Source organism: Eulemur rufifrons, chromosome 15 (assembly GCF_041146395.1).
Source record: "Eulemur rufifrons isolate Redbay chromosome 15, OSU_ERuf_1, whole genome shotgun sequence".
NCBI lineage: Eukaryota > Metazoa > Chordata > Mammalia > Primates > Lemuridae > Eulemur > Eulemur rufifrons.
The window spans coordinates 26,310,819-26,324,773 of NC_090997.1; the positions used below are offsets into that span (position 1 = coordinate 26,310,819).

General features: G+C 35.2%; 1 pseudogene; it reads right to left on the reverse strand.

The window, feature by feature from the left end:
- Positions 1 to 443: 443 nt before the first annotated feature.
- Positions 444 to 623, reverse strand: LOC138396077 (U2 spliceosomal RNA; annotated as a pseudogene).
- Between the last annotated feature and the right edge of the window lie 13,332 nt (positions 624 to 13,955).

Genomic DNA, 13,955 nt, shown 5'->3' on the forward strand with positions numbered 1-13,955 from the left:
ATACACTGATGAAAGAAATTGCAAATGACACAAACAAATGGGAAAAAAACTCTTACTCATGGGTTGCTAGAATCAACATCTTTACCATGTCCATACTGCCCAAAATGATTTACAGATTCAACACAATTTCCATCAAAATACCCATGTTATATTTTACAGATCTAGAAAAAAAATAATCCTAAACTTCATTTGGAACCAAAAGAAGAGCCCATATAGCCAAAGCAATCTTAAGCAAAAAGAACAAATCAGAGGGGCATCATATTACTTGATTTCAAATTATACTACAAAGCTATAGTAACCAAAACGGCATGATACTGGTATAAAGTAGAGACATAGACCAATGGAACAGAACAGGGAACCCAGAAATTAAACCATCTACCTACAACCAACTGATCTTTCACAAAACAGACAACATACATTGGGGAAAACATGCCATATTCAGTAAATGGTGCTGGGAAAATTGGATAGTCACATGAAGAAGAATGAAACAGGACCCCTATCTCTCACCATATACAAAAATTAATTCAAGATGGATAAAAGACTTAAATGTAAGGCATGAAACCATAAAAATTCTAGAAGAACAGATACTACACTTGATCTTAGCCAAAAGGCTGAGATGCAATAAAAAAAAAAAAAATGTAGAAAAAAAAACATAGGAAAAACTCTTCTAGACATTGACATAGGCAAAGAATTTATGACTAAGACCCCAAAGGCAAATGCATAAACAACAAAAATAAATAAATGGGACTTAATTAAATTAAAACGCTTCTGCACAGCAGACAATATAATTAACAGAGTGAATAGGCAACCTATGAATTGAGAGAAAACATTTGCAAACTATATATCTGACAAAGGGATAACGTTGAGAATTTACAAAGAACTCAGACAAATAAGTGGGAAAAAACAAACAACCCCATCAAAAAGTGGGCAAAAGACATGAACAGAAGTTAGACAAATGGCCAGTAAACATATGAAAAAATTCTCAACATCACTAATCATCAGGGAAATGTAAATTAAAACTACAATAAGTTACCACCTTACCCCTATCAGAATGGCTACTATTAAAAAGTCAATAATAGATGCTGGCATGAATGCAGAGAAAAAGGAATGTTTATACACTTTTGGTGGGACTGCAAATTAGCATGACCTCTATGGAAAACAGTATGGAAATTTCTTAAAGAAATAAATGTATACTTACCATTCAATCCAGCAATCCCACTACTGGGCAACTACCCAAAGGAAATGATGTCTTTTATTTGAAGAAAAAAAAAAAAAAAGACACCTGCACCTGAGTGTTTATTGCAGTACAATTCACATTCCAAATTGCCTGTTAATGGATAAAGTAAATGTGTTTATACACACACACACACACACACACCATGGAGTACTACTCAGCCATAAAAAGAAATGAAATAATGTCTTTTCCAGTAACTTGGATGGAACTGGAGACCATTATCCTAAGTGAAGTATCTCAGGAATGTCAAACCAAACACCATATGCTCTCACTAATAAGTAGGAGCTAAACAATGGATACACATGGGCACAAAGCAATATAAAGGACATGAAAAACGTAAGAAGTAGGGAGGGTGGGAGATGGGGTGAGAGATAAAAACTTACCTACTAGGTACAATGAACAATATTCTGGTGACAGACACACCAAAAGCCCTCACTTAAGCATTATACAAGGTATCCACGTGACAAAAACACTTGTACCCCCTTAATTAAAATTTTGAAATTTAAAAACTTAATTTAAAAATTAAATTAAAAACATTTTAGAACAGATTGATTCACTGCCTTTGTTTCTGCAGAGGCAACATAATATAAGCAGTTAGGAACAAGCTAGGATCAGAACAAGGAAGGTTTTTGTATGGTGAGAAAAAAATATATATATTCCAGGTAGAGAATTTACATTTCCTTGTGCTATTCCTGAAATCTTTGCATCAAATTTGTAGGTACATTGCCAATAAAGAAAAAGCATATATTTTATTTTGCTGTTTTTCTTTCAATGGCTACAATCTGAATTTCTATAATTTGCATTTAGGTTAAATACATTCTGGTTTTACTATATTTTTCTACAAAGAATTAACAGATGTCTTAATAAAATATGACAACTGGTTTATAGACAACAAAGCATCATCAATTTTGCATACAGTTAAAAATTACACAAAACATCTGTAGACTAGTAATGAGGTTTACTATTTTTCCATTTCTGCACAATATTGTTCAAGATAATAATTAAATGTTCCTTTTGTTAATGAAATCTGACTTTCTCATTAAAATAAACTCATTCTCAAAATATTGCACTCACATTTGTTAATATGTTGTTTTATTTATCTTAGTTTTCAAAATATAATTAATCTATATTGATCCACTTAACATACATAAGGCCTTCTTTGGGGAGGAGCTGTCATATTGTCAACTTCCTACTGAAACACTGCTTTTGATTTGATTAAAAACCTTACAAATACAAAAGCAAATATCTTTTCAATAATAATAATGTAAAGTAGTAACTCCAATAGGAAAGATACTCTGAAACACTCCCCCTGCAAAACTTAATTCCAAATTAGAACACATCTAACTGACCAAGCAAGTAAAACTGATAAAATAGCACTATTTCACATATGTGGAACGGCTAGGTCAAACACTTATGCTTTTTACTGATTTATGACAATTTGAAATTAAGCACTTCTTCTTCACAGTAATACCCTTATCTTCAGGTAAGGTGTAAAATCTTATTCAGAATATTTTGAAGTATTGCCATTATGAAGATGCCTACTCTACTATACACAAGTGACCCTTCAAAAACATGGATTTGAATGATACAGGTCCACTTACACATGGATTTTCTTCTACTTCTGCCACCCCTAAGACAGCAAGACTAACCCCGCCACTTTCTCCTCCTCCTCAGCTTACTCAGTGTGAAGACAATGAAGAAGACCTTTATGATGAGCCACTCCCTATTAATGAATAGCAAATATATTTTCTCTTCCTTAAAATTTTCTTAACAACATTTTTTCTCTAGCTTACCTTATTATAAGAATACAATAGTACATATAACATACAAAACATGTGTTAATCAACTATTTATGTATCAGTAAGTCTTCCAATCAACAGGAACCTTCTGGTAATTAAGTTTTGAGGGAGTCAAAAGTTATACACTGATTTTCAACTGCTCATGGGGCACAGAGGGAAGGTTGGTGCCCCTAGCACCAATGTTGCTCAAGTGTCACCTGTAATAAGAAGAGTATGTAGCATGTAAACTACTTAGTAATTTTTAGGAAATGTTTACAAATTAAATGCACAAAAGATTTTTATCAGCAAAATGGTATGTGTGAACTTGCTACAAAAGAATATTAGTAAATATCTCATCATTAAAATTCAGCATTTTTAAAGATTTTTAGAGCTACAATACAAACTAAAAACTAGTAAACATATAAAATATAAAATGTATAAGTTAAATGATATGTCCAACACATATTTAGTAGATGTTTCGTAGAATTTAATATAAATAATAGATTTGGAAAGACTTGAAAGAGTAATCTAAGGAAAACCTTAGATGATTTTCTGGATAAAATGATTGGTTTTATTTTTGTCATGTCTGACATATAGCTAATAATTATGATTAATAAACAGACATGAAAAAAATGCTCAACATCAGTAATCATCAGGAAAATGCAAATTAAAATCACAATGAGATATCACCTCACACCTGTCAGAATGACTATTATTTAAAAACATCAAAGATAACAAGTGTTGGCAAGGATGTGGAGAAAAGGGAACACTTGTACACTGTTGGTGAGAATGTAGGATGTACAGCTGTTATAGAAAACCGTGTGGAGATTCCTCAAGAAACTAAAAATAGAACTACCATAGGATTCAGCAATCCTACTTTTGGGAATATATCCAAAGGAAATAAAATCAGTATGTTGAAGAGATATAATATATACATTCCTATGTTCATTGCTGCACTATTCACAATTTCCAAGATATGGAATCAACCAGTGTCCAACAATGTCTTAATGGATAAAGAAAATGTGGTATATGTTAACATATACAATGGAATTCTATCCAATATTTTAAAAAGAGAAAATTTTGTCATTTATGACAACATGGATGAACCTGGAGGACACTATGTGATGTGAAATAAGCCAGGCACCGAAAGACAAATACCTCATGATCCCACTTACATGTGGAATCTAAAAAAGTTGATCTCATAGAAGCAGAGAGTACAATGGTGGTTATCAGAGGCTGAGATGGGGGCGATGCAGGAGGTGGTGTTGAAGAGATGTTCGTCAAAGTTTGAAAAATGTCAAGTAGCTAAGACAAATAAGTTCAAGGTTCTATTGTACAACATGGTAACTATAGTTAATAATATATGGTATTCTTGAAAAACGCCAGCAGAGTGAATGTAAACTGTTCTCACCACAAAAATGATAACTATGTGAGGTAATGCATATGTTAATTAGGTATATTTAGTCATTCTGCAATGTATACATACTTGAATGTTGTACGTGGTAAATACATAAAATTTTATCTGTCAATCTAAATTTTTTAAAATTAACCAGCAGGAATAAAATATAAGTAAAATTTTCTAAACTGACACTAGCCATCTCATGTTAAATGAAAATTATTATATTTGAGAATTTGTGAAAAAAACATGACACATCAATTTGATTATTAAAATTTAGTATCACGTAGTGTTAATAGAATATTAGGTCTGTATTGTTATAGTAAATAGTATTTTTCTGATTGCTAGTAACATGTCTTTGTTCATTTTCTTCCTCTCCTTATAATATTCATGCTTAGAATTATCCAAAAGAGACTTCTTCAAGTATAGATATTTTTGCTGTTTGTATATTTATTTTTATTGAAAGAAAATAACATATATGGCTGAACTCTTCCTAAATTATCAAAGAAAATTGCATAATTTTAATACTCATAACTATAATCTAGATGAAAATACTTTATAAACCAATAATTTGTAAGAATATCACTTTATTTTATATATTTTAATAAACTCATGGAATATTTTAAGATTATAAAAAAGTGAGAAATTTATGAGAAATAAAGTTTACATCACTTTCAAATTAGATTATAATTTGTTATAATTGACTTAAATATTAATGAACAAGAAATGAATTTTAACTTTCTTCAATATTGAATACTTTATAATAGGGTTTAATGTATCGGGTTTAATGTTGATTTCCACAAGTAACAAAAATATTTAAACATATTTTTAAAAAACTTTACAAACTCACACCACTTTGTACAATTGAAGAAATTTCAGATTCAAATCCATCAAGATGCTGTTCACCATTGCAATCTCAAATGAAAGAGCCTATTTAAAATAAAATCCTGAGAGCATCATATCTTAAAAAACAAAACAGAAAAACAATAACTAGAATAGTGCTGATAAAATTCTACAGGAGTAATTATCATTGTGAAGATGCTGATAAATCTTGAAATAAATTCTAAACCAACAAAAAAGATAAAGTATCATTTTCAACCTGACCTCATGGAATGAATGGGAATATATTTTCTCCTCTTCAATTTTTCAGAAGCATTTGTGTAGATTTGTAAGCATTTCCTTAAATGTTTTGTAAAATTCACCAGTGAAGCCATATGGGACTGTAGTTTTCTTTATAGGAAGTTTTTAAACTACAAATTAAATCTGTTTGGTATAGGACAAAGAGAGCCTCTATAGCTCAGAGATCCTCTATAGCTCATCGTTCAAGGAATTTTCCCATTTTATCTGAGTTGTATTAATTGACATAAAATTATTCATAGGCCGGGCTCAGTGGCTCATGCCTGTAATCCTTGCACTCTGGGAGGCCAAGGCCGGTGGATCGTTTCAGCTCAGGAGTTCGAGATCAGCCTGAGCAAGAGCAAGACCCCGTATCTACTAAAAGTAGAAAGAAATTAGCTGAACAACTAAAAATATATAGAGAAAAAATTAGCCAGGCATGGTGGTGTGTGCCTGTAGTCCCAGCTACTCGGGAGGCTGAGGCAAGAGGATTGCTTGAGCCCAGGAGTTTGAGGTTGCTGTGAGCTAGGCTGATGCCATGGCACTCTAGCTGGGGCAACAGAGTGAGACTCTGTCTCAAAAAAAAAAAAAAAAAAAAAAAATTATTTCAAATATCTTCATATTGTCCTTTCAATATCTGTAGAATTTGTAGTGATATCACCTCTCTCTGTGTCTCTTGTCTCCCCAGTACTCTGCCCTGTGAACTATAGCCACCTTTGTCTCTCGAGCCTCCCAACTCTGTCTCATCAATTCAGATTGACCACCTTGCTCTTCTGGGGTTTCCCCTCTGTGTGTGAAGCTCAAGAAACTCTCTTCAGGTAATATACTGTGGTGATTACAAGGTTCCCCTCAATTATTTCCCATCTCTCAGGATCGTTGTCTTTTATTGGTTGCTGTTCAATATCTGGAAACCATTGCTTCATATATTTTGTTACCTTTTTTAGTGGTTTCAGGCTGGAGACTAAATCCAGCTCCTGTTACTTCATCTTGGTTGAAAGTGGAAGCAATATTAATAAGAGCATAACCTCAGTAGATACTGAAATAGGAGCCAGAGATCTACACAAACAAAACGTGAAAGCCTAGATTGCTTTACCAAAAGTTTAGAAAAGAGATATCCCTACTTGCACAAACCATTTTATAGCTCAAGGAACAGATATTCCAACTTACTAAATTATGCTAGAGCAAGTGAGAGGAGCTAGGTAATCAATTCTACCAGGCAAAAATATAATGTTGATTCCAAAAATGTATTTAAAAAAAACTAAATAAAAGACTAGGTTAATCACACTGACAAATTTGGGTGTGAATACATTAAATAAAATGTTTCAAAACCAAGTTCAAAGGGTGTTAAGTAAATAGCTGATCATGTCTAAGCAGGATTTATCCAGGAAGACAAAAAGTTTCCACACCAGAGACCCACCCATGGACTTACAACTGATGAGACAAAGAAAACATATTGTACCATGCTACCTAAAATATTGTCAAATATTTTTAAATATATTTCTTATTTCTTGAAGGAAGTGGTATAAAATTTTCAAGTGCCAAAAAAAAAAAAGAGGAAACTTAAAGCCAAAGCTATAAATTATAATGGAAATCCTTAGTAATCACAAGGAAATTGTCCCTGTATATATACCTGAGAGTCTAGGATTTGGGGTTCTCCTCAAAGAGTAGAGTTGAATCCACAGAGCTCTATGTGTAAAGCCAGTAATGGAAGAAGTCTCCCTGCATCAAATGATATTCAATAACATGTTATCAGTGAATGGGAAACAAATAAACAAAAAATGCTTAAATGCTTAAAAATACCTTAAACCATGGTTAGAAACTCCCAGAGAAGTGCATCTCCCAGAAGAGGGGCTTTGCTCTGATCTGGCTGGAAATGTTTTCACAGGTAGGAACTAGATCACGTGGAGCCTCCTAAGCCCTTTTATGAAGCTTTGGCTTAATTCTAATGACAAAGACAAAATATTAAATTATTTGAGGAAAGAGGCTAACATGATCAAGTTTGTAATTTGAAAAAGAACAGCTTGAAATATGCATCAAATAAGAGCAGAGTTTGGAGTATGCATAAGTTGAACATATAGGTGATTGGTGATTGCAGTAATACAGGTGAAAGAGGAAAGCAGCATGGGCAATATAATTGTAATTGAACGTAGAAAGTAAGCAGGACTATCAATATTAAGGAGATAAGGAACTAAGTATACCAAGGAATTGAATATAATGAGATAAAGGGGGGGGAAGTATCAAATATTGCTCTAAGGATTCTGGAATATGATGCTGTTCATTGAGGTGTGAAAAATGGTAGAAGATCAAATTTGGAGGAGAAAGCCCTGAATTTAGTTTTGTACATGATAACTTTAAGATGGCTTTAGGCTACCCAAGAGAAACTGTTCGGTGAAAAATTGGATATAAACTTGAGCATGAATTAAAAATGTGAATCACCTATGTCTGATGGTAATTGAATCTGCAGGTATGGATGATTTTACCTAAGGGAGAGTAGAAGTCCTATGACCCAACCTTAGGACTTCAAACCTCCTCCTAAAAAAAGGAAATGGAGCTTGCCAAGAAGAACAGGAATCAACGAGATTGATCGCTATTGTAAGATCCAAGAAGAGGTATGTTTTGAACATCTATTGGAGTTAGTGACTTAATGCCTTAAGCAAGATATTTTCTCTCTCAAGTGATGAAGCCAGGACCCAGATTAGATGAAGTCAATATGCAAAGCAAATGACTAAGAAGTGACAGAAACCTGGTAATAGTAACTACCTTTGGAGAAAGAAACAAGACGATTGGGAAATTAGGAAGGAGGGAGTATTATATTTTACCATATACCTTTTGTTCCTTTTGAAATTTGTGCTGTATATTCTGCCTATTCAAAAACTATGCAAGTATAAGAAATTTTAGGAAATTATAAAATGCTGAAATGTTTGCTTTTGTTAAATTCCAAATCTCTCAAGCCAATGGATTACACAAGTAGCAGCTAGTCCTTAAACATAAATACTACACTAAAGATCATTTCTTTTATTATGTATTGCCTTATAAAGACATCTGTTGTGAATAGTATAGGATTGTTATCAGCTCTCAGTTACTTTTGTTTGTTCTTTGATGCTGTGGGCAGAAATCAGTTATGACCCCAACCTCCACAGGCTTACTAAAGATTTGTGGCTACACCTAATCATATTGAACCTGCAATGAAATTGTGACAAGTCTATGTAATGAAGGATAGATCCACATGAATCAGAAAATTTGTAATAGGGTATAATGATGTAATGCTTTGCATTGATAGTGTCTGTCCTCGTATCACTCATACATAGTTATTGTGGTAGGTGTAATATGTGGTCTGTTTCTTTAGGACAATCAATTGTACAAAGACAACACCCCACCGCCTGACCACTCCTCATCCCTGGCATAACTCAAGCCCTCAAACACGTATACTGTACTTTCTAGCTCAGCGCTCTTCAAGCTCTGATGGGAGCGCTATCCTGTAGGGCAAAGTTTTATGTCCTGTCCACATTCAAATTTGGGGGCTCCTCTGCTATGGAATCTCCTTACCAATGGCTGATGCCCCTACTCCCTGGCACATAGGCCAGCAATTAATCCACTGGTGTGTAGGGCTCCTCTTTTAGGGGTTTCAGTAAACAAGAAAAATCTGATATACAATCCCAGCATGAAGTGAATTCTAAGATCTGTATCATCTAAGTCTACCTCTCTCACTGGCTGTTCTACCCCAGTTTATCTCTTCCAGGCTAAAAAGGAGCCATCATTGTTCCGCATGCTAGGAAACTTCCCTTAGGTCATGAAGTGCATTCTCCTTACTCTGGTTTAGAGGACCATAAGCCTTTATTCCTTCAAAATTCTGACTTCTGCAAAAGAAATCACTTTCAAGACTCTTTTTCCTGCTCTGGGTGTTAAAACCTATATTGGAAAAGCAAAGCTGCCTGTAATGTCTGTGTTCCTTTTCTCTGGCTCTATCTTCCTTTCTCAAACAAAGAATGTCTCAGTGTCAACTAGCAGAGAGATGGAAAGTAATATGCATTACCAACATTATTTTAAATGCAATATTTCAAAAGAACATCACTATGATACCAAAAAAGGAATGGAAACTGACCCATGTTTTTAACTTGCTTCCTATATTTTGATATGTTAGATGTTCTAATGCAAGTTCTTTGACTATTATGTTTATCATATGTATGTTTTTATAAAGATTAAATGGGTTGTTATCCACATCACTAATCATCAGGGAAATGCAAGTTAAAACCATAATGAGATATCACCTTAGTCCAATTGGAATGGCTTTTATTAAAAAGTCCAAAAGCAATAATAGATGCTAGCTGGATGCAGAGAGAAAGGAAAGCCACTGTTGGTGGAACTGAAAATTAGTACAACCTCTATGGAAAACACTATGGGGAGTTCTCAAAGAACTAAAAGTAGACCTACCATTTGATCCAAGAATCCCACTATTGGGTATTTACCCAAAGGGAAAAAAAGTCATTTTATCCAAAAGGCACCTATACTCAAATGTTTATTGCAGCACAATTCACAATTGCAAAGATGTGTATTCAACCCAAGTGCCCATCATTTCATGAGTGGATTAATAAAAGACATTATTTGTATACCATGGAGTACTACTCGGCCATAAAAAAGGATGAATTAATGCCTTTTGCAGCAATTTGGGTGGAACTTGAAACCATTATTCTAAGTGATGTATCTCAAGAATGGGAGAACACACACCACATGTACTTGCTATTAAATTGGAACTAACCAATGAGCACACATGTGCACAGAGGGAAGTAAAACTCAGTGGAAATCAGTCAGGAGGGAGAGGGGAGAATGGGATGGGTGAAAACCTACCTAACGGATGGTCGGGAGGAAGATGGCGGAATGGTGGTGACCTCCTGGATTCGTGCTCCCGGAGTGGAAGGCATGGGTCTCGGACTGCCACAACGCTAGAGGTTCACTCTCCCACAAGAACGGCGGTGTGAACCCACGGAGAATCAGCGTGGGACAGAGAGAGAGCGAGAAAGGACTGAGAGAGAGACGGAAACCACCTCGGGAGAGGAAGAGGAGCAGCCCCCCCAGCAGAGGTAGCAAAATCCTGAACAACACGCGAAGGGCTCCCCCTAGCGACAGAGGAGGCAGCTTACCTGGCGCTCACGGCCTGCCCCTTTCCAGACTAAAGCTGAAAGAAGGAATCTTAAGGATTCATCCAGATGGGAAGGGCTCAGCGAAAGAACTCTGGAAGTATAAAGAATCAAGCTGAAACTTCACCCTCAAAGAGGATTACTAGTTCACCACCAATTAACACAAACCAGATTCCAAATAGCAACATGTCACAGGAAGAATTTCAAACATGGATCATAAACACGCTGAACAGCATGCAAGTAAAAATGGATAATCAACATAAAGAAACCACAAAAAAGATCCAGGACTTGGAAGAAAAATTCACCAAAGAAATTGAAATACTGAAGAAAAATCAAACTGAACTCCTGGAAATGAAGAATTTATTCAAGGAGCTACAAAACACAGTGGAAAGTCTCAAGAGCAGGGTAGATCAAACAGAAGAAAGAATCTCAGAGATCGAAGACAACACTTTCCAATTAAATAAGTCAGTTACAGAGCTGAAACAAACAAACATGAGAATTAACCACAGTCTACAAGAAATGTGGGATTATGTGAAGAAGCCTAACGTCAGAGTTATCGGCATTCCTGAGGGTGAAGAAGACAATAAGCAAGGGTTGAATAAACTATTTGAAGATATAATTGAGGAAAATTTCCCAGGCCTAGCCAAATCTCTAGATATACAGGTTCAAGAAGCTCAAAGAACCCCTGGGAGATTCATACCAAATAGGAAGACACCACGTCATGTAGTCATTAGACTGACCAAAATATCCACTAAAGAGGCCCTTCTTCGAGCTGTAAGGAGAAAGAATCAAGTAACATACAAAGGAAAGTCCATCCGAATCACGCCAGATTTCTCAACTGAAACCTTACAAGCAAGAAGAGATTGGGGCCCCATTCTCACTCTTCTGAAACAGAATAATGCCCAGCCTAGAATCCTGTATCCAGCTAAGCTCAGTTTTATATATGAAGGTGAAATTAAGACATTCTCAGATAAACAAAAACTTAGGGAATTCACCAAGACAAGACCAGCTCTCCAAGAAGTACTCAAAACAGAGTTACACATGGTCCAGCACAAGAAGGACCCTCGAATGTAACACTAATCAAGAGATAAATATAAAAACCCAGTTATCATAATGGCTCAAGAGAGAAAACAGATCAATGAAATTCAACCCAACTTGAGGAAAAGCAATCTGTCTCACCTATCAGTTCTCTCATTAAATGTGAATGGATTGAATTCCCCACTCAAGAGACATAGACTGGCCCAATGGATAAAAAAATATAAGCCAAGTATCTGCTGTCTTCAGGAAACTCATCTAACCTGCAAGGATGCATTTAGGCTGAAGATAAAAGGATGGAAATCAATATTCCAAGCAAATGGAACCCAAAAGAAAGCTGGCGTGGCGGTTCTAATCTCCGATAACGTAGTTTTTAAATCAACAAAAGTAAAGAAAGACAAAGATGGTTACTATATACTGGTGAAGGGTACAATTCAACAAGAAGACATAACTATACTTAATATATATGCACCCAACCTAGGTGCACCCAGATTCATAAAGCAAACCCTACTTGATCTCAACCAAATGATAGATAACAACACGTTAGTAGCCGGAGATTTTAACACGCCTCTGACAGTTCAGGACAGATCTTCCAAACAAAAAATAAACAAAGAAATAGTGGACTTAAATACAACGCTCGAACAAATGGGCCTGACTGATATCTACAGGACATTCTACCCAAAAACCACTGAATATACTTTCTTCTCATCAGCTCATGGGACATTCTCCAAGATTGACCATATCTTAGGTCATAAAGCATGCCTTAAAAAATTTAAAAATATAGAAATTATACCATGCATCTTCTCAGATCACAGTGGAATAAAAGTAACAATGAACCCTAACAGAAATCCTCACTTCTACTCAAAGTCATGGAAGCTAAATAACCTTCTCCTGAACAATCATTTTATAAATGAAGAAATCAAGTCGGAAATCAAAAGATTTTTTGAATTAAATGACAAAGGAGATACAACCTATCAAAATCTGTGGGACACAGCTAAAGCAGTCCTGAGAGGAAAATTTATTTCCATAAATGCTTATACCAAAAAGACAGAAAACTTACAATTAGACAATCTAATGAATAGACTCAAAGTGCTGGAGAAGGAAGAACAGACCGATCCCAAACCCAGCAGAAGGAGAGAAATTATTAAGATTAAATCAGAACTAAATGAAAAGGACAACAATCAAACCATAAGGGAGATTAATAAAACCAAAAGTTGGTTCTTTGAAAAAATAAACAAAATTGACACACCTCTGGCTAGACTAACCAAGAACAGAAAAGAAAAATCTCTTATAACCTCCATCAGGAACACAAAAGGAGTAATCACGACTGATGCCACAGAGATACAGGATACCATATATGAATTCTACAAAAATCTTTATGCACACAAATTAGAAAACCTGGAGGAAATGGACAAATTCCTAGAAACACACAGCCTTCCCAGGCTCAACCAGGAAGAAGTAGAATTCCTAAATAGACCGATATCTAGATCTGAAATCGAAACAGCAATAAAAAACCTTCCCAAAAAGAAAAGCCCTGGACCAGATGGGTTCACACCTGAATTCTACCATACCTACAAAGAAGAACTGGTGCCCATCCTACATAAACTATTCTCCAATATAGAGAAGGATGGGATTCTCCCCAACACTTTTTACCAAGCCAACATAATCCTGATACCAAAACCAGGAAAGGATGCAACTAAAACAGAGAACTATAGACCAATTTCTCTTATGAATATAGATGCAAAAATTCTCAATAAAATTCTAGCAAATCGAATCCAAGTGCTTATCAAAAAAATAATCCATCACGACCAAGTGGGCTTCATCCCAGAGATGCAGGGATGGTTTAACATACGCAAATCTATAAATGTAATTCATCACATAAATAGAAGCAAAAATAAAGATCATATGATACTCTCAATAGATGCAGAAAAAGCATTCGACAAAATTCAACACCCTTTTATGATAAGAACACTCAAAAAAATAGGCATAGACGGGGCCTATCTAAAAATGATACAAGCCATATATGACAAACCCACAGCCAACATCATACTGAATGGGGAAAAACTGAAACCACTCCCACTTCGAACTGGAACCAGACAAGGCTGCCCACTGTCCCCATTACTTTTCAACATAGTATTGGAAGTCCTTGCAAGAGCTATCAGACAAGAGAGCAGAATCAAGGGAGTCCAAATAGGGACAGAAGAGATCAAACTCTCACTCTTTGCTGATGATATGATGTTATATCTAGAAAACCCCAAGAT